General features: G+C 42.5%; 1 non-coding gene across 1 annotated transcript; it reads left to right on the top strand.

Moving 5' to 3' along the window:
- Positions 1-22,110: 22,110 nt before the first annotated feature.
- On the top strand, positions 22,111-22,216 carry LOC114912946 (small nucleolar RNA R71). The gene has a single exon (XR_003798962.1). It is a non-coding gene; the product is annotated as a small nucleolar RNA R71 (small nucleolar RNA).
- The last annotated feature ends 292 nt before the right edge of the window (positions 22,217-22,508 follow it).

Here is a 22,508-nt window from a genome sequence, read left to right as displayed (position 1 = left end):
TGGGCAATTCGGCCGGAGCCGATGTCGCCAGCTTGGAGAGAAGATCGGCTCTGGTATTCTCCGACCTTGGAATTTGCCTGATGTCGAAATTGCCAAAGGCAGGGGTGAACTCCTTCACCTTCTCAAGATATTTGGCCATACTGTCCTCCCGCGCTTCAAAGCTCCCGCTGACTTGCCCCACCACAAGTTGGGAATCGTTGTGCACCCGGAGTTGACCTATTCCAAGCTCCCTGGCGATCCTCAATCCAGCGATCAGAGCTTCATATTCTGCTCCATTGTTTGTTGTGGGGAATTCGAAACGCAGAGCGTACTCCGCAACGACTCCCTCCGGGCTGGTCAAGATCAGGCCTGCACCCGCGCCTGCCATGTTGGAAGATCCGTCCACATGGAGGGTCCAAAAGCTATCGGAGGAACTGGCTTCTTCGTCGGGGAAGTTCGGTTGAGTCTTCAGGTCGTCAATTTTGCTTTGCTCAGATTCGGCCTCCTCGGGGATGGTGCATTCTACTATGAAATCCGCCAATATTTGGGCTTTTATGGCCGGTCTAGGTTGGTAGTTGATGTCGAATTCTGTGAGCTCGATCGCCCATTTCGCCATTCTCCCGGAGATATCAGCTCGGTGCAAAACCGCCTTGATCGGTTGGTCGGTGAGTAACGTCACCGTGTGCCCTTGAAAGTAAGGCCGGAGTCTCTGAGCTGCAATCAACAAGGCGTAGGTCATTTTTCTAATTTAGTATACCTGGTCTCGGCGTCCCTCAACACGCGACTAATGTAGTAGACCGGTCGCTGGACTTTCATTTCCACTTTAACAAGGACAGCTGCAAGGGCGGTGGGAGAGACTGCCAGGTACAAAAATAATTCTTCCTTAGGCTCAGGCTTCGCCAGCAGTGGGGGCGAGCTAAGGTAGCTTTTCAATTCTTCGAATGCCTGTTGGCATTCAGAGGTCCAACAGAAGTTCTTCGGCTGCTTGAGGGTTTGAAAGAAGGGCAGACATCGTTCGGCCGACCTCGCGACAAAATGATTAAGAGCCGTAACTCTTCCCGTGAGGCATTGAACCTCCTTGATCGACCTTGGGGCAGTCATATTTTGGATGGCGCGAATTTTCTCCGGATTGGCCTCGATCCCGCGCCCCGATACCATGAAGCCCAGGAACTTTCCTGAGGTTACCCCAAAGGCGCATTTGGTTGGGTTCAGCTTCATTCTATACTTTCGAAGAGCGCCAAAGGTTTTCTCGAGGTCGGCGACATGATTTCCGAAAGACCTGCTTTTCACGAGCATATCGTCCACATAAACCTTCATGTTTCGGCCGATCTGCTCCTTGAAGATTTTGTTCACCAGTCGTTGATAGGTTGCGCCCGTGTTCTTGAGGCCGAACGGCATGACCCTGTAGCAGTAAAGGCCGTGATTAGTGATAAAAGCCATCTTTTCTTCATCTTCCGATGCCATTCTAATCTGGTTATAGCCAGAGAATGCATCCATAAAAGTAAGAAGCTCATAGCCTGAGGTAGCGTCCACCAGTTGGTCGATCCTGGGAAGGGGGTAACTGTCCTTTGGGCAAGCCTTATTCAGCTTTTTGAAGTCGATACACATCCTCCACTTGCCGTTTGCTTTCTTGACCAAGACAACATTGGAGATCCACTCAGGATAATTGACCTCCTTGATGAATCCGGCCTTGAGAAGTTTATCCACTTCCTCGGCTATTGCCTTCTGCCTCTCCGGGGCATGACTCCGAATTTTTTCTTTCGTTGGCCGATGCTTAGGGTCGACCGCCAGATGATGTTCCATGACTTCTGTGTCAATCCCCGGCATATCCGTCGGGACCCATGCGAAAACGTCCGCATTTCTTCGGAGGAAATCCACGAGATGCGTCCGCACCTCCTCCTCCAGGTTGGAGCCAATTAACACCACATGCTCCGCATTCCCATCATTCAAAGGAATTGGTATCAGGTCCTCGATCGGACCGCCCCTCTCTTCAGTGAGGTCATCGCGCGCATCCAACCCGTCGACTGGACAGAGGTCCGCTTGATCGCTTCTTTGCAGGGCAATATTGTAGCAGTGCCTGGCCAGCGCTTGGTCTCCCCGGACTTCTCCGATCCCCTTGTCGGTGGGGAACTTCAATTTCAAATGGTAGGTTGAAACAACGGCTCTGAGAGCATTGAGGCCGGGTCGGCCAAGAATTGCATTGTAGGCAGATGGCGCCTTTACCACCAGGAAATTCACCAGGGCTCTGGACTGCTTTGGATGCTGACCCGCGGTCACAGTTAGAGCTATCATTCCTTTCGTTGGAACGGCGTCACCAGTAAACCCTATCAAGGGGGAGCAAATCGGCCTTAGATGACCGCCAAGAGTGGCCATTCTTGAAAAGGCACTGTAGAATAAGATGTCGGCCGAACTTCTGTTGTCGACGAGAATGCGACGGACGTCATAATTTGCTATGTTCAAGAAAACTACGACCGCGTCGTTATGAGGGAATTGGACTCCCTGGGCGTCTTCTTCAGTGAAGGCTATGGGTTCTTCAACTTTTTGCCGCTTGAGGGGCGCAGCTGATGTGCTGATTGCCTCCTGCCGGGATTCCCCCGAGATGACATTGACGGAATCCGGTGGGGACTGGTCGCCTGGCCACCCTTTGTCGGCGACCAGAGCTGGAGGTAGTCGTGCAGAAACCTCGCGAGAGGGCATCGGACGGGGAAAAGAGGATTGGGTGCCGGCAAAGATGGCCGGAAGCGGGTCCGTTGAGCGCTCCTTCAAGAACAAGGGTGCTGCGAAGACACACGGCCCTTTCTCTAGCGCCAATCCTGTTGGTGCAAAAATCCGCTTGCGCCGGAGAAGCTGGAGTCGGGGAAGCCGCGGTCGCCGCTGGGACCTGCAAGGGAAGTCTAAACCGGAGGTGGGGTTGCTCCGGCAAGACCCTCCGACGCTCAAGTCAGTTCTCTGCCTCAACAAGAATGGAGTGCTCGAACGGAGAATTTAGCAGAGTTTTGAGATAAGGAAAATGAGCTTAAAGAATAACGTATCTGGGTCCCCCTTTTATAAGCGGAGGAGGCGACGGATTGATGGCGACGTTTGTAACCACCTGGTAGTGGGCCGCCCATGGTCAGGGGAATTGATTGCGAAAGATAGTGGGGTAGACCCGTGGCTATCGTCACAGCCCGCCACGTAGGGCCTGTTGCAGGTAGTGGAGCGGCGTCCGTTGCCGCTAGTTGTCAGCGAGTAGTGGGATCGTGCAGCACCTGCCGCAGAGAGCGGAGCAGAATCGCGACCGTTGACATAGCCGGTCAGAGAGTAATGGGTCCGCCGCAGGGGGTGATGGAGCCGCGCGGAATCCGCTATAGGAAGTGGAACAGGATCATGGTTGTTATTGTGATCTGCCAGGGGGCGCGGATCTGTTGATCGAGGCTCGACAGCGGTCGGAGTTCGGTTTCTGTTGAGGTCCGGGAGAGGTCCTCCTGGCGGTAGGGCTCGTCAGCGGAGCCCGGCTCCCGTAGGGGTCCAGGCGGAGCTGTTCTGATGTTGGCGGTGGAGCCCGGCTCCCATAGGAGTCCGGGCGGAGCTGCACTTGCTGTCGGCGGTGGAGCCCGGCTCCTGTAGGAGTCCGAGCGGAGCTGCACTTGCTGTCGGCGGTGGAGCCCGGCTCCCGTAGGAGTCCGGGCTGAGCTGCATTTGCTGTCGTCGGTGGAGCCCGGCTCCCGTAGGAGTCCGGGCGGAGCTGCACTTGCTGTCGTCGGTGGAGCCCGGCTCCCGTAGGAGTCCGGGCGGAGCTGCACTTGCTGTCGGTGGTGGAGCCCGGCTCCCGTAGGAGTCCGGGTGGAGCTGCACTTGCTGTCGTCGGTGGAGCCCGGCTCCCGTAGGAGTCCAGGCGGAGCTGCACTTGCTGTTGGCGGTGGAGCCCGGCTCCCGTAGGAGTCCGGGCGGAGCTGCACTTGCTGTCGTCGGTGGAGCCCGGCTCCCGTAGGAGTCCGGGCGGAGCTGCACTTGCTGTCATCGGTGGAGCCCGGCTCCCGTAGGAGTCCGGGCGGAGCTGCACTTGCTGTCGTCGGTGGAGCCCGGCTCCCGTAGGAGTCCGGGCGGAGCTGCACTTGCTGTCGGCGGTGGAGCCCGGCTCCCGTAGGAGTCCGGGCGGAGCTGCACTTGCTGTCGTCGATGGAGCCCGGCTCCCGTAGGAGTCCGAGCGGAGCTGCACTTGCTGTCGTCGGTGGAGCCCGGCTCCCGTAGGAGTCCGGGCGGAGCTGCACTTGCTGTCGTCGGTGGAGCCCGGCTCCCGTAGGAGTCCGGGCGGAGCTGCACTTGCTGTCGTCGGTGGAGCCCGGCTCCCGTAGGAGTCCGGGCGGAGCTGTACTTGCTGTCGGCGGTGGAGCCCGGCTCCCGTAGGAGTCCGAGCGGAGCTGCACTTGCTGTCGGCGGTGGAGCCCGGCTCCCGTAGGAGTCCGGGCGGAGCTGCACTTGCTGTCGGCGGTGGAGCCCGGCTCCCGTAGGAGTCCGGGCGGAGCTGCACTTGCTGTCGGTGGTGGAGCCCGGCTCCGGTAGGAGTCCGGGCGGAGCTGCACTTGCTGTAGGCGGTGGAGCCCGGCTCCCGTAGGAGTCCGGGCGGAGCTGCACTTTCTGTCGGCGGTGGAGCCCGGCTCCCGTAGGAGTCCGGGCGGAGCTGCACTTGCTGTCGGCGGTGGAGCCCGGCTCCCGTAAGAGTCCGGGCTGAGCTGCACTTGTTGTCGGCGGTGGAGCCCGGCTCCCGTAGGAGTCCGGGCGGATCCGTTCTGCTGAGGATTTCGGCTGCGGGTATTTTATACCCAACACCAAACATATAAAATATTTTCATAATAAAATTTAAGGTATAGAAGAATACCTGCAATGCTTATTCCAAAACTCTGGCAAAACCTCCATCAGGTGCCCTAGTATTCGTCCTCCAACGGTGATCCATACAGGACTTTGATCAAAATACTAACTTCTTAAGATAATTTCTCCTCCAAAATTCTCACTCTAAGAATTTTTTTGGGTAGCAAAACCTCAGGGCCTCCTTCCTCTCCTCCTAGCCTTCCTATCTCTACCTTTCTTATCTTCCTTATATCTCTTCCTAGGCCCTTATCCTAAAATCGAACTTGTCTTTACTATTTTAGGACTTATTCTAAAAAGGAAAGGAAGGGAATAATTGGATAAGAGGTAGAGAGGTGTAAGAAAAAAGAGATAAGAATGGAAATCTGATTGAATTAAAATCTTGGTGTAGGACCCTTTTTATAGTTAGCGATAGGATGCCATCAGAAATATCTCGCGCCCTCTTCACGCATCAACTCATGCCCAACCAAAAAATCTTATGCCTCCCACCAATTTCACACATCCATCTGAAAATATGTGATACATGGCAAACATCAGGAAAAAGTCTATGAGTTGCTTCACATAGAAAGACTCTTTAGAGAAATTTTTTCCATTATTTTTTGATGCATTGCGAGGCTTCCCTTAGGGGGCATTTTTCTCCACCCTTGATCAGCGCACTCTGGCCATCCAAGGGCCAACAAAGGAGGTGCTAACCTGAAAATGGTATGGAGAAAAAATCAGAAATAAAAGTGGCGTGTAACAATTTTAAGAGACCAAAACAAGTTGGACTCTAGGTTGCGCATGGATTAGGTTCGTCTAGATTTCCAACTTCATCCAATTTCCATGATTGAGTTATGAAGTGATTTAGCCACTGAAGTATTGGGAATAGTATCCCAAAGCCAATCGTCAGCCTGTTGACGGTTGTGCTTATTTTTGTATTTGTACATGAATTATGAATTAATAAAAATTATTTTGGCATTTTTCATCACAAAATATTTCATCTTCTAATGAACTCCTATGTTGTGGTGAAGTCCTTAGGACTATTTAGACTCGACAAAGGAGGATTTGTCGTTTAGTCCTTAAATCTGTTCGCAATCAAATGATATATTGTTACCAAGGATGACAATGTTTATCAAACATAGGTCATTGTGTGCCATATAGGTTGGTTGTCCTCTTAACCAATGAGTGTGGAGATACTGGTATAGCATACAGGTGAGATGTAAGGGTACATCTGCACTGAACGTGACCGACTCTGGAGCTATTTCTGCTGTCAAGATTTACTCCGATGGAATATGGGTATAAATGTCCCTCCGACCTGAGACCGTCACGGTGACTTGCAAGCAACTCACTGCACTTAGGCACTGGACTACCTGAATTTCTAATTCAATGACGGAAGGCTACTAGGTGTAGTCAAGTACTTGACTTGTCGATGCGTGTGTCAAGATGGTATAGACCACTCCAGTTTAGGAGCTGTGTACAGTCATATTTCAATTTAGCAAAACCTTGGCCAGGATAGTCCTCGTGAGGAGTCACAGGACTGTTTGAGTTGAGCACGATTCGGATGATCTGATCAGGGTTGACAGTTTAACCCTGAGTCATCCTAAACACAGGGATCAAAAGGATGAATTATACAGTAACCATATTCATGTAGGTTCTGAGTGTTGCGATTGTATCTCTTCAACCTATCCGGACGTCGGGTACCATTGCTAGATGGTCACTTTGATTAGTACAGGAATTGGTTCCTGTGCTACCGGCTTAGGTTCGAACCTGCGGGGTCACACACATTAGAGGTTCCTATCTGATCTGATGGCTGATATAGAATCCTACATGTTTGAGACTCAGTGATCGAGAATCAAGATTCTCTAATCACGAGTTCCACACATTATGGGTACCGGGGTCAAGAGTCCCACTGGTTGGGACTTTTCGATCAGGGTTACATATCGATGAATTCTGATGCCTGATTGCCCATCGAATTTGGACTCAGTATTTATGAGATATTTAATTAGTGATTTGATCACTAATTAACTCAATTTGATTGAGTAATTATTTTTAGATCAAGTCCAATTGAATTGGATTCAGTTGGGTTTGACCCGATTAGGTTAAGAGTTGACCTAATCGTCGAGATGGTTTGGTCCCTGATTTGATCAGGGGTTGGGCTTAGTCAATTTTTGATTTGATTAGGATTTTATTGAGCCTAATTAAGCCTAATTAAGTTGGGTTTAAATTAGTCTAATTGGACCTAACTTATTTGGTTCAATTAGGTTGGTTTAAATAATTAAACCACCTTGACCCAATCTCCATGCGCCACCTCACTTCCATTGCACCCATTTGAATTCATGAGAAAGAACTTCTCATGAATTTTTTCCTCATGCCAAGCCCTCTCCATGCCCCACTTTAATGTGCCAAATGAATGGATAAGGATGATTGGTTGGCCATTCAAATTCAAAATAAAGTTTGAATTTGAATGGGCAATCAATCTTTGCACCTTATCCCTTTTTTTACACCCTATTTATTACATGAGAAAAAGATTTCTCATGAAATCTCTTCATGCATAATTTAAGCCATGCCTCATGCCTTTAGTGGATAAGGGATGAGTTAGTGTCCATTTGAATTCAAAATTTGATTTGAATTCAAATGTGCAATTACTCATCTTTATCTTTTCTTTTGGATAAGATGTTTGACGTTGTTATAAAAGGAGGAGAAAAATAGGACGTGCAAGAAGAAGATTTTTGGAGAAAAATTTTGGGACGTAAGAAGTCTTGTGCGTGAGAAAGAAGTCCATATCCTTTCAAGAGAAAAAGAAAGAAAAGAAAGAAAAGTGGGTGCAAGGTTTTCGATGAGTTCCCTGGAGTTTTAGCCTGGGGTTCGGGAAGTGAGAAAGTGAGCTACGAGTGTCGTGAGCCCATAAAATCTCAGGGAGATCTTCAACATCCTCTCAAGCACATTTGTTGATGATCCAGAGTGTCTAAACAATCGACAGACATCAATCAAAGGAGTTCGATCAGCATCGACTGTCAAAAGGGCTCTACAACGAGCTAACACTCGTGAGGAGTCAATCAGATCGAAAACTTCATGTGGATGATCCATAGAGGCCAGACATATTGTGTGGCTGCATCGCGATGATCAGACTCTTCCGATAATGATCAAATTACGGCGATCTACTACCCGCACAAAGATATTATGTTCTGAACACATTACAATAAAGTATTTATTGTTCAAATTTGAATTTCAAATTTAAATACATGCATGCTATATATCATATTTAGATCTTAGTATAGGATAAATTTATATTAATTAATTAGATTAATTAATATTTTTTTACTATAAAATCATGATTTTGAAAAGATTTTAAAATTATCATTTTACCCCTGCACTGAATTTCCCCACAAATGGTATCAGAGCGGGTTCTTAGATATGATATATATATTTGCATGCGTAGATTAAGTTGTAATCTAAAAGTTTAAATTTAAAATTTGAAATTCAAAAATTTAAAATTTGAATTTTGAAAGTTGTTCAAAATTCAAAATTCAAAAATTTGAAATTCAAAATTTAAAATTTAAATTTTGAAATTTGAAATTTGAAATTCAAAATTCAAAAATTTAAAATTCAAAAATTTGAAATTTGAAATTTGAAATTTAAAATTTATTTAAAATTTGAAATTCAAAATTTTAAATTTTAAATTTCAAATTTAAATTTTAAAATTGGTATATTTAGATATACTTGATCCAAGTAGCAAGTAATTGAATTGGGTTGGTTGCCATGGCCGTCCAGTCACAGGAGAAAAGTAGGATTTAAAGGCCCTCTCCTCTCATTCGATGGGGTCTCCTATGACGGTAAGGGTGCCGCTGCAATTATATTCCATACAGATGAAGCAGCGAAAGGAATTAATTGTAAAGGTTGAATTATGAAATTTATCATAAATGTGTTAGATTAGATCTAAAAGAATATTCATGATTTATTTTGATTGAGTTATATTCTGTTATGTAATTAGCAATAGGATTGCTATTTATGAAATGTGCTGATCTATTTGTGAAATGAGTTAACATATTTGGTGAACAAAAAATAAAACCTTTCAAATTTGAAAATTATTTTCGAAATGCCAAACCCTGACCCATCAGCCCAAATACTTAATTAAAAGAATTAAGTGTTGTCTAGTAGGTCTAGAATTGTGAATTAAGACTTAAGACAATTGCATAAACTTGTGGGTCAATGGGTTAGATGGATTAGGTCCATAATTGGATTAGACCTAAGGTTAGCTTAAAGAAATGGACTAAATTAGAGTAATTGGTCAAATCTAATCAAAAGTTGAATTAGATTAGGTCAAAGATACTCTAGACTCAACTCCAATAGTTGTAGTTGAATGGGTCCATGTCTTTAACTAGACCAAGATGGACTTAATTCATGGCTATGCGGTGGAACCCTATTTACTAAGTTGATCAAATTAAAACTAATGAACCGGTTGGTGTCTAAGGTAAGTTTGGCAGTTTGACCAGTGGTTTTTAAGCGGGAGCTACTCGCAGTGATTTGATCTCTGATGAGTTAATGACTTATCCCCACCACTGATCTCACTTACCTAGCCAACCTGATGAATTAGGTTTTGATTAGATCACTTGGTGATTAGGGCTCACCCATGTCATTAGGTAAATCAGTTTGACTGATTTAGGTGCTCCTAATGCCAGCTTTAATTAAATCCTTTTTAATCTGACTTGGTGAAGTCAGTGGGAGGATTGAAATTGGCTAGATATTTTCTTCTCATTTATCCTTTAATAAAATCCTCAAAAAAATTATTAGGTCCCTAAAAATGATTAAGTTATATTGATAACTAAGTCATAGCCTCCCATTAAGTGAGTGATAATGAGTCCATTAGTTTAATAATCATTGGAGGCCCAAAGGCCTGGTGCTTATTGACTAATGGAATTATCATTCATAATATGATAATTTGGTTTGAGTCTTTATGATGGTGATCAGGTTGGCCGGCCAAAGTCGGGCCTGATCATTTATTGGTCCGATTCACCGAATCAAATCATGTTAATGGTTGGACCTAACCAGATCTTTTCAGTGGAGGCCAAAGCCTACTGATTAGGTTCTGGGGCAAAATCAATTACTAGAAGTTGTTTAGAGAAACAACTGGTTATGAACCTACACATATATGCACATGGGTTGACCAACCAGAGTTGGGCTCGTGTGTAGTCTGTGTGGATTCTAGTACCCACTAAGAAATTAAAGTAATTCTTCGAATTGGAGGTTGAGGCTACCAGTTCATAAAAATACTGGGAGAAACTTTAGACTGAAGTCCAAGTCTTTAGTATTTATAATTTATGTACTAATAGAGGTCTGATTTTCCTTTATGCAACTATGGCCACTACCCTGTCCCTCTGGTCATTATTAGATAATGACAAGCTCATGGGATATAATTTCGATAGCTGGTATCGAAAATTAAAAATCATCCTTGAGCATGAGCGGATCCTTTATGTAGTAACAGATCCGACACCTGAGGAGCCAGCCCCGAACGTTAGAGGGACGGTCCGAGACACTTATCAGAAGTGGTTCAACGATCGCACCACCATTCGATGTATTATGCTGGCGGCAATGAATGATGAGTTCAGCCGCAGGTTTGAGAACGCCCAGCCACAGAAGATGCTTCAAATGTTGAACGACTCCTTTGGCATGCCTGACGATGTTGAAAGGCACAAAACTAGTTATGCTATTTTTAATGCTCGGATGAGGAATGGAGCCTCAGTCACTGCTCATGTACTGTACATGATCGAAATGATTGAGCGCCTAACTAAACTGGGCTTTCCCTTGCACGAGTAGCTCGGTAAGGATGCGATCCTTAATTCATTGCCCAAGTCCTTCCTCCCCTTCCTTACTCATTTTTGGATGACAAAGCCTACAGTGAACTACCACGGTTTGTTGGGGTTGTTGCAGAACTTTGAGAAGGATCACCAGCTCCATAAGGAGTCGGTGAATGTTGTGGGAGGGTCTTCTTCTGGTCGTCGATCCTTTAAGAAAGGGAAGAAGAAGAACAAGAAGAAGAAGAATAAGAAGGTGCAGCTGCATGCTGGGACGTCTGCACAGGGTCAGACCAAGAAGTGCAAGCCCGACCAGAGCCAGGCAGAGTGCTTCTTTTGCAAGAAGTAGGGGCACTGGAAGAGGAACTGTCCTCTATACATTGCTTCCCTGGACCCGAACAGATCGAAGAAGAAGCAAGGTACTTATATGATAACACCTTGCAACTTTTCCATTGGTGATACTACTGCCTGGGTATTGGATACCGGAAGTCCTTATCATATTTGCAATTTGATGCAGGGTCTGCAGGTCAGTAGGAGATTTGATAAAGGCGATAGATTTCTGAACGTTGGAGATGGAAGCAAAGTTCCAGTTCTAGCATTAGGAATCATGAACCTTGTAATCAATTCTTGAAATATAATTCTGAGTGAATGTCACTATTGTCCAAGCTTTTTATTAAATATTATTTCTGTAGGTCTTTTGGTCATGAACGGTTATCAATTTTTAATAAAAAGAAACGTTTGCAATATCATTTTGAATGGTGTTACAATGTTTGTTGGATAACTTAATAATGGAATTTACTTTCTATCACAACCTGTTAATGTGGTTCAAACCTCCGGTAAATACCCTAGAATAGATAATGTGTCAGAAGTCTACCTTTGGCACTGTAGGCTAGGTCATATCAATAAGAACAGGATAAACAGGTTGGCTCAAGAAGAAATTCTTGAAGTAGGTGATTGTGAATCACTTCCAACCTGTGAGTCCTGTCTTCTTGGTAAAATGACCAAATCATCTTTTACTAAAAAAGATGAGCGAGCCGGTGAACTCTTGGGTTTGGTACATTCTGATGTATGTGGACCCATGAGCTCAAGTGCAAGAGGTGGATATTTCTACTTCATAACCTTCACAGACGACCTATAAAGGTATGGGTATGTCTATTTAATGAAGCATAAATCGGAGTCGTTTGAAATATTCAAACTATTCCGAAATGAGGTAGAAAAACAAACTGGAAAGTGTATTAAAACTCTTCCATCTGATCGAGGAGGTGAATACCTTTCTAATGATTTTCTGACATATCTTGGGAAGAATGGGATTCTCTCTCAATGGACTCCTCTTGGAACACCACAATATAATGGTGTATCTGAAAGGAGAAATCGGACCTTGTTGGACATGGTTCAATCCATGATGGAGTTTGCTGGTCTGTCGATCTCCCTCTAGGGATATGCGCTCGAATCGGTTTGTTACCTTCTAAATAGAGTTTCGAGTAAGTCTGTAACCAAAACGCCATATGAGATATGGATAGGATGTAAGCCAGTACTCTCACACCTTAGGGTTTGGGGGTGTCCGGCTTATATTAAACGTTTAATTACGGACAAGCTTGGACCTAGGTCTGACAAGTGTAATTTTATAAGGTATCCAAAAGAGACCAAAGGGTATTACTTCTACCTAGCTGATGAGCAAAAAGTGTTTGTCAGCCTTAAGGCAATCTTTTTAGAAAGGAGTTCCTTGGTGAAGGGATTGTTGCCTCTAAGATCAAACTTGACGAAGTTTGGCAGGTGGAAAAACTGACACAAGTTGCTAAACCTGAACCATATTTGATTAGATCAGATCCAGAGCCCATTGTTCAAGCACCCTTAAGGCGATCTGATAGAGTACCACGTCAACCGGACAGATACTATGGTTTCTTGGTCCGGGATGGCGATCCTATCGAACTTGATGAAAATGATGAGGATCCGATCACCTACATAGATGCAATGCAGAGATCCGACTCTGAGAAATGGCTGGAGGCCATGAAATTCAAAATGGAGTCCATGAAGGTCAACGATGTGTGGACATTGGTTGACCCACCCGAAGGAGTAAAACCCATAGGGTGTAAGTGGGTCTTCAAGAGGAAGAGAGGCGCAGACAGAAAGGTGAAAACCTATAAAGCTCATCTGGTTGTCAAGGGATATCGTCAACATTATGGTATAGACTATGATGAGATATTTTCTTCTGTGGCAATGCTCAAATCCATTCGGATTATGCTTGCGATAGCTGCCCATCTGGACTATGAAATCTGGCAGATGGATGTGAAGACAGCTTTCCTAAACGGAGAGCTGGATGAAGAGGTGTATATGATACAATCTGAAGGATTCACATCCACAGATGAGTCTAAGGTGTGCAGGCTACAGAGGTTCATTTATGGACTTAAGCAGGCATCACGGAGTTGGAACATACATTTTGATAAGACGATCAGACGTATGGCTTCGTTAAGAATGGAGAAGAGCCATACATTTATAAGTGGGCTAATAGTCCAGTAGTAGTATTTCTTGTATTGTATGTGGATGACATTCTCTTAATCGAGAATGATATCCCTACATTATAGGGAATAAAGATTTGGCTGTCGTCACAGTTCTCCATGAAGGATCCAGGAGAAGCTTCCTACATCCTAGAGATGAGGATCTATAGGGATAGATCTAAAAGGTTGCTTGGTTTATCTCAGTCCACGTACATTGATACTATGCTGAAGAGGTTCAGCACGAAGAATTCCAAGAAAGGCTATCTTTCGATAGGCCATGGAATTTCTCTCTCGAAGAGGGATTGTCTGACAATACCTCAAGAGAGAGAGCGTATGGGTAGGAATCCATATGCTTCGACAGTGGGATCTATCATGTACGCCATGACATGTACACGACCAGATGTGGCATACTCACTAGGGGTAGTGAGTAGATACCAATCTTATTGGAGCACGATCCCGGCTCCTCCCACAGACCTTGGGTGTAGTGGAACCAGCAACGAATAAATCTGGAGACTTCTAGACTCGATCAAAGGCCCTTGACGAAATCAGCCTGGTTGCTGTCTTCTTCGTCAGCCTTTCGTTCTAGATGAAGAATGCCTCTAAGATCACCTCTAAAAAATCCAAGATCTGGTACCCAATCAGATCAGGCCTGGACCGAGGTCTTTCAATTTATAGATCTCAAATTGGGGTATTCTAGATATGGAAGAAGGTAGATAGAACCAGACCTTGTAGATCTGTCCTGCTGCAGCCTTTCCTGTAGATCTGTTAATGGAGATCTCACCCGTGCCTCAAACGATCTCAGATCAACTCCAGATCTGAGAAAAACTTGTACCAACCTTGTAGCAAGAGATTTCAAATCTTGGACCTGATGTTTGGATGGCTGCAAGAGAGGGAGAGGCAATATGGTTGGCGACACAAAGGGGGAGGGGCTCAAAACCCTAGCGCCTCCCCTACTTTTCTTGCCTTCTATGAGTATTTGAGAAATACTAAGGACTAGTGGCTTGTATATGATGAAACTGACTTGAAACTTGTGGGGTTCACTGACTCCAGCTTTCAGTCAGACCATGATGATAGTAAGAGTCTGTCGGATTATATTTTTATCCTAAATGGTGGAGCAATCTACTGAAAGAGTTTCAAACAGTACACTGTAGCTGACTCTATTTGCAAAGCAGAGTATATCGCAGCATCCAATGCTGTGAAGGAAGCTGTATGGTTGCAGAAGTTCATCGGTGAGCTCAGAGTGGCACTCTCCGTAGATGGTCCTGTGTTGTTATATGGTGACAACACTAGAGCCATTGCTCAAACCAAGGAGCTGAAGTCCCATCAGCGCACCAAGTATATTCTGCACCGCTACCACCTGATTTGTCGTTAAGTTCTTAAAAATATTCGTGACTAAATGACTATTACAAAGACGATAGCGATATCAAGTATAGGTCGTTGCGCATCATATGAGTTGGTTGTCCTATTAACTAAAAAGTATTGAGGCACTATTATGGCATGCAGATGGAATACAGGAGTACATTCACATCGAACGTGACCATGTGTCGGCCACTCTGCTGTCAAGAGTAGCTCGAGAAGGGTATGAGTATAAATGTCCCTCAGATCTGAGACCACCACGGTGACTTGTAGGCAACTCATTGTATTTTAGTATTGGAACATCTGAGTTTTTAATTCAGTAATGGAAGGATACTAGATGGAGTCAAGTACTTAACAAGTCGATATGTAAGTCAAGATAGAATTGACCCCTCTGAATTAGTAGGAGATATGCATCAATGTATTTCAATTTAGTAAAATCTTAGCCAGGTGATGCCCGTCGTCAGGGCATCAAAAATAAATCCAATTCTAACTTATTACGTAGCTAGGGTGAATTGAGATCATATCCACAAGGATCTTAGACAATTATTTTATAATAAAAGAAAAAGAAAGAATCAATTTTAATTAATTACTAAGAATTTAATTCACGAAAGAAAATTGAATAAGAAAGAAGCCTCGAAAATTCAAAATCCACCATGCAAAATAGATTTTACTGTCTTTTACTTTTATATAGCAATGAAGAGATTTGTAATTAAGATGTAGTGTAATTTATCTCGGATAAGCACGAACCGTACCTTTGGATTATGGCTTGTCTATCCAGAGTATAGATTACTTTATCTCAACTACAAGTTAGAGATTTGAACTGAAAATACAACAATCTATCTCCCCTAAGCATGCACTGTACCTATAGATCACGGCATGTCTGTGAAGTATATAGGTTGTGCACGTTGAATTCAAACCTCTAAAGGAAGAAGAAAGAATATCAAATAAATATGAAGCACAAAATAATTTTTTATTTTATTGCATAGGAAATGAATACAAGAGAAAGAAAATAAATCTATGTTGCAGGTTTCATCATCTTCTTGTTGCAGGTTTCATCATCTTCTCGAGTTGAAGAAGTCTAGCTTTTCATGGAACTCTTGCTCATTGACATTTTGGGGCTGAGAAAAGTCCTGGGCAGCAGTTGAAAAATATCTGACGGCAGTAGAAGGAGGGATGATGACGTCAGGAAGAAAGGAGTTTTGGTGTGGAGAAGGATGGTGGCTATGTGGAGAAGAGATGAAACAATGGTAGCTAGAATGGTTTCTAAGTGGAGAAGAAGGATGGCCGACTTGTGCTGTCGAACTTCAATAGTCTTCAATATCTTCCTCCCCCCACCTTTTTTTCTTCCGTGACTTTTCTTTTAAAAGCTTCATCTTGCGTGTTTGTTCCGCATTTGCTTCGCGTCCCCAATACTCTTCACATCGGTTCCACCTATTTCAAACTTCAAAAATTCATCGTCTTGCCAACATTTCCGTTGGTTCCGCTCGCTTCGTCAGTTCCTGCGTGCAATGCCTCCGCGTGTCTATTCCGAGAGCTTGGTCCCAAAAAAAAATGTTCGGCCCATTCCCAACTGATGTGCCAGCGCACGCCCATTCGAACTCCCATGCTCAAGCCTCACAAAAAGTCCGTTCGGGTTGGTATTATTTTGTCCCACTCCTGAATCCACTAAACCACACTAAAGCCCAGGTGCCCGCATCTCATTTCAAGCATCAGCCAAGCTCCCTATTTTTTAAATACAAATGGGCCCACTTCATTTAATGCTCCAAACAAGATTTCAAACAATGTCTTCATCTTTTAAATTTTTGATGTATCCTTTTCTTTTTTTTTTTCTTATTTATCCTTCCTCCTTGTTGGTTCTTTTTGCAAGTTAGTCCATTTATTTTTTATTTTTATTTTTTGAATATATAGTCAGTGCAATGTCCTAACCTATTAAGCTTTCTAGTTGACCCATATAACGAGCTTTAGACCAATGACTCCCAAACCAATTGGCTTTAGGGCATTAGGTGCAGAGCACCCCTTAGGCTCACTTACTCAAGTCAAAAAGGTTACGAGTTAAGACTGACTCTACAAGAGGTTTCTTTGCATTCTCATCTTTTGACACAAACAACAACGCTTACTTAGGTGAAGGGGCCCGGTTATTCAGTGAAAAATGCTAAAAACCTATTTTATTAATCTGGATAAACTTCAACTTCAAGGTGGACTTTTTGTTTCTCTTTTTTTTTTTGTAAACTTTGACTTTTCCACTTATACCCTTATGAAATAGATTCTTTATTGAGATCATTAGGTAGAAGGTTCTAGAATTACTTCAAAATTTATTCTGATCCAAACTCTACCATTTATTGTGCTTTCTTAATAATTTATCCCTCAATATTTTTAAAATTATCTAAATAGTTAATCATTTATTAATTAGAATACCTGATTAACTTAATTCGAGACAGAATCTGATACACAAAACTGATTATAATCATATTTTGAGGACTTGATTAATTTAATTATTCTCTCCCCCCATCTTTATTTTTATTATCCCCAATGAAAGAAGAGAATTAAAAAAATAGAATAAAATAGAGAAAGAAATTATAAGGAAAGATACCACCTGAATCCGATGTGCTCGTTTATTATCGATTGAGAGATTCTTCCTTTGCGGGTGTGATCTGTTCATGACTCCATCTGGGTCTTAGATGGGATGCTCCCCCTAACTTGTTTAATTATCATTCTTAGGTTTTTCTATCAAAAGAAAAAGAAGATAGATGAAATGCATAAGCTGGGTTGCCTCTCAGAAACGCTAAGTTTAAAGTCTTCAGTCAGACTGTACTGAGTATCATTCTATTAGATCCACTAGATCAACAGATTCAATTAGCTCCCCATCATTGATTCCTTCCAGATATGGTTTCAGATGCTGACCATTTACCTTAAAAGTATTTCCCTATTTAGGATCTCTAAGTTCTACAGCTCCATGGAAAAATACTTGGGTCATGATGAAGGGTCCATCCCAGCGTGAGCGAAGTTTTTCGAAAAAAAGATACAACCTAGAATTGAAAAGCCATACTTTCTGATTGGGCTCGAATATTTTTCATGCAATGAATTTATCGTGGTATGCTTTAGTTCGGACTTTATAAATTTTAGCACTTTCATACGCTTCATTACATAGCTCTTCTAACTCATTCAATTGGAGTCTCCTATTAGAACCTGTAGTTTTCATATCAAAATTAAATTTTCGTATGGCCCAAAATGCACGATGTTCTAATTTGACTGGTAGATGACAAGCTTTTTCAAAGATAAGTTGGTATGGAGACATTCCTATAGATATTTTAAAAGCCATACGGTAAGCCCATAATGCATCATCTAAGCATGCTGACCAATCCTTTCTATCATGCCTTACCATTTTTTCAAGAATATGTTTGATCTCCCTATTGGAGACTTCAACTTGGCCACTTGTCTAGAGGTGATAAGGCGTGGCAACTTTGTGGGTTATTTCATATTTTTTAATTAAAATTTTAAAGTACTTACTTGTGAAGTGTGTACCTCCGTCACTTATGATGGCTCTTGGGCACCCAAACCAACTAAAGATGTTGTGTTGAATGAACTTGATCACAACTTTGTGATCATTGGTTCTGCTTGCTATTGTCTCTATCCATTTTGAAACATAGTCTACTGCGACTAAAATATACTCAAATCCAAATGAGGAAGGAAAGGTCCCATAAAATCAATCCCCTAAATATCGAAAATTTCTACGACAAGAATAGAGGACAGGGGCATCATATCTTTTCTTGAAATATTTTCTGTTTGTTGGCATCGCATGCAATAATGGCTAAATTCATGTGCATCTTTAAATAGTATTGGCCAGTAATATCCACTCTGCAACATCTTTGCTACAGTTTTTCTTCCATTAAAATATCCCCCACATGCCAGCAAGTGATAGAAGGTAAGAATACTTTGGACTTCACACTCGGGGACACAACGTTGGATCACTTGATCTGAGCAATATTTGAACAACTTTGGTTCTTCTCAAAAATAGTATTTTACTTGGAAAAAAAAATCTATTTTTCTCTTGTTGGGTCCAGTGAGACGGGATCTGTCCCACTGCCAAGTCATTGATTATATGAGTAAACCAAGGAAGAACAGTGGAAGAGATTGAAAAGAGTTGTTCATCCGAAAACCTATCTTTGATCGCTTTTTTATTATGTTCTATCAAGATCCTAGAAATATGATCTGCTATCAAGTTTTCAAAACCCTTTTTGTCTAAAATTTCTAAATCAAATTCTTGTAATAGAAAGATCCATCTAATCAGCCTTTGTTTTGTATCTCTTTTTGATAGCAGATGTTTCAGTGCTGCATGATCCGAGTATACTAGGACCTTGGAGCCTAGAAGGTATTATCTAAAATTTTTTAAGGCAAACACAACTACGAGCAACTCTTTTTCGGTCGTGGTATAATTCAATTGGGCATATGAAAGAGTTTTGCTTGCATAATATATTACATACAATTCTCGATTAAACCTTTGCCCTTGGATTGCCCCTATAGCATAATCAGAAGCATCGCACATAATTTCGAATGGTTAGGTCCAATCCGGAGGTTTTATGATCAATGCAGTGGTTAAGGCAGTTCTGAGCGTATTGTAAGCAGCCAGGCAATCTTCATTAAAATTGAAAGAATTGTTTTTGGCTAGGAGGTTGCACAAGGGTCGTGAGAATTTGCTAAAATTTTTAATGAAATGCCTATAGAAACCTGCATGGCCTAAAAAGAATCATACTTGTTTAATCGAGGTTGGGGGAGGTAATTTTGAGATTACTTCAATCTTGGCTTTATCTACTTCGATCCCTCACTTGGATACAATATGTCCGAGCACGATCCCTTCATGAATCATAAAATGGCTCTTCTTCCCACTTAAAATCAGATTTATTTTCACACATCGTTGAAGGACCTTGGTTAGATTTTGAAGACAATCGTCAGAGGTAGGGCCGAATATCGAAAAATCATCTATGAAAATCTTTAGAAATTTGTCAACCATATCAAAAAAGATGGCCAAAATACACCATTGAAAAGTGGCTAGTGCATTGCAGAGGACAAACGGCATACACCTGAATGCGAATATTCCAAATGGGTATGTGAAGGTGGTCTTTTCTTGATCAGTAGAGAACATCGGAACTTGGTTATATCCTAAATATCTATCCAGAAAACAGAAGAAACTTTGTCTTGCTAGCCGTTCTAAGATTTGGTCAATAAAAGACAAAGAAAAATGATCTTTTCTAGTAATGGCATTCAGCTTGCGGTAGTCTACACATACTCGCCAACCAGTTGTTGTATGAGTAAGAATTAACTCGCCCTCGTCATTCTCTACTACAGTAATACCTGATTTCTTAGGTACTATCTGGGTTGGACTAACCCATTGACTATCCAAAATTGGATAGATGATACCAGCATCAAACCATTTTACTACTTCCTTTTTCACAACTTCCTGCATATTCGGATTCAATCTTCATTGCATGTCCCTATGTGGTTTGGCCTCAGCCTCACGGTGAATGCGATGCATGCAAATAGAAGGATCTATACCATTTAGATTGGCAATCGTCTATCTTATGGCTTCTTTATGCTTTTTGTGCACCCCTACAAGTTGTTCTTTTTGGTCAGTGGTTAGGTTAGATGTAATGATCACTGGTAGGGTATCATTAGGTCTGAGAAAAGAATATTTTAGCATGGCAGGAAGATATTTTAGCTCTAGGATAGGTGGTGCTTCTAAAGATGGTACTAGAGGGCTTGATTGAGTCGGTAATTGCCTATATTTTACAGTCTAAGGGGGAATGGTATTAAACTTGAAAGGTTCTAGCAAAGCATGTACTTCTTCAGTGTATCCATCAATATCAAAATTATCTACTCCACGATGTGTTAGGTATGCCTGTAAAGGATATGAGTTGAGCAAGGCAGGGGCATTGCCTTCTACAACTTCCTCTAGCATGTTGATCTCGTTATGGTCGTACGTGGGTGGTCCTTGAGATGCATTGAAAATATTCAATCTTAGCTTTTTATTTTCGAAAGATACATCCATAACCCCGGTCCTACAATTTATACAAGCATTAGCGGTTGTTAGGAAGGGTCTTCCTAGGATGATTGGTATTTAGCTGGGGTTGCTGCTAGATTCCATATCCAGTATAAAAAAATCAACAGGAAAGTAGAATTCATCTACTTTCACCAACATGTCTTCTAGCATTCCACGAGGTACCTTAATGGATCGATCTGCTAGTTATAAGGTCACCGTCGTAGGTTTTAACTCTCCAAATCCAAATAGGTCATAAACAGAGCTCGAGAAAAGGTTGACACTTGCACCCAAATCTAATAATACCTTTTTAATCGTGAGATCCCCTATGATACATGATATAATTGGGGTACCTAGATCCCTTAGTTTGGGTGGGGTAATTTGCTGAAAAATTAAGCTGGCCTGCTCAATTAGGTGGATTTTTCTTGGTATCTGTGCCTTAGATTTTTATTTTTATATGCACAAATTCTTAAGAAATTTGGCGTATGTAGGAACTTGCTTAATGGCATCAAGAAAGGATAAGTTTATCTGAACCTGTTTCAAAAGTTCTAACATTTCATTCATCTTAATACCCTTCTTGTCGAGAGATAGAGGGGATTCTAAAGCACTGGAAAATGGAGCCTTAGGTGCAAGTGCTAGGTTAATAGATTCTTTCCTCTCTTTTGGTTTCTTCTTTTCTCGTGTGGTTGGCATTAGTGGCTCTGGTTGCTGGGTTACTTCACATTGATTTAAGATTTTTCCACTTCTAAGGGTCATAATTGATTTGGCATATTCGAAAAAAATTTTGAGACTAGTGGAGCTCTCAGCCATGTACTGTCTTTTTGGGTTATTGATGGGCTGACTTGATAATTTATCTTCCTTCTATTAAAAGAAGTTGCTAACTGACCTATTTAAGTTTCTAGCTTTGCTATTGTTTGTGTATGGGAGTGAAGGAGTTGGGTGTTCATTTCTAGTCCTTTAAGTGCTTGCAGCACCTTTTCTTCAAAAGCCGAGCTATGGGTACTTGGGGTGGGTTGAGGAGGGTCCTGGTATTGTGACTGGGGTCGATGCCTCGAAGTCGCACCCAAATAACCTGATTCTTGTTGCACCGGAGGAACCATTGGTTGTGGTTTCCATGAAAAATTTGGATGGTTCCTCCATCCTAGGTTATATGTACTAGAATAGGGATTGTTCGTGCTAGAATAAAGATTGTTCCCTGGTCTATGAGTGGTTTGGGCTTGATGGACTTGCTCTTGTACATATTCAAGAAATTGTGGTGCGGCTGGACACTCACTCATGAAGTGAGTGGGGCTCGAACATAGTGCCCATATATCTTGGATCTGACTAGATGGAGAAGGAGAATGTCCTATACTTAATAATTGATCTAACTTTTGAGACAATTCATCTACCTTATGATGAAAATCTATGGCATTTCCTACTTCATAGATTCCACCCCTCTTTGTGTTTAACATGAGTTTGTCTCTAATAGAGGCAGACATATGATGTAATAAATTTTCATTTAAACTTTCAAACAGTTGCCATGCCTTATCTTCACTTTTGAGCATGAATATCCCACTGCATGATGCATCAACCATTTGTCGATGTCTTTCAGATAGCCCATCATAAAAATATTGGACTAACTGCCATTTGGGTACAGTGTGGTGGGGATATTTTCTAATAAGTTCCTTTAACCTCTCCCATGTTTCATGAAACATTTTTCCATCTAATTGGGAAAAACTAGTTATGACTTTTTTTATTTGATTAGTTTTTTCTATAGAAAAATATTTCTTGAGAAATTCTCCTTAGAGCTGATCCCAGGTTGATATAGTCATGGAATCCAAAGTATGTAGCCAATATTTGGCTTTATCCTTAAGTGAGAAAGAAAATAATTTTAACCTAAGGGCATCATCGGAGAAGTTGTGAATCTTGACTGTTGAGCATATCTCAAAAAATTCGTCAAGATGTTTATAAGGGTCTTCATTACTAAGTCCATAAAATGAGGGTAACATTTGGATTATACTGGACTTAATTTCATATTGGGTGGCCTCTACA

This window comes from Elaeis guineensis, chromosome 5 (assembly GCF_000442705.2).
Source record: "Elaeis guineensis isolate ETL-2024a chromosome 5, EG11, whole genome shotgun sequence".
Classification (NCBI taxonomy): domain Eukaryota; kingdom Viridiplantae; phylum Streptophyta; class Magnoliopsida; order Arecales; family Arecaceae; genus Elaeis; species Elaeis guineensis.
This window is presented reverse-complemented; position numbering and strand designations above follow the sequence as displayed.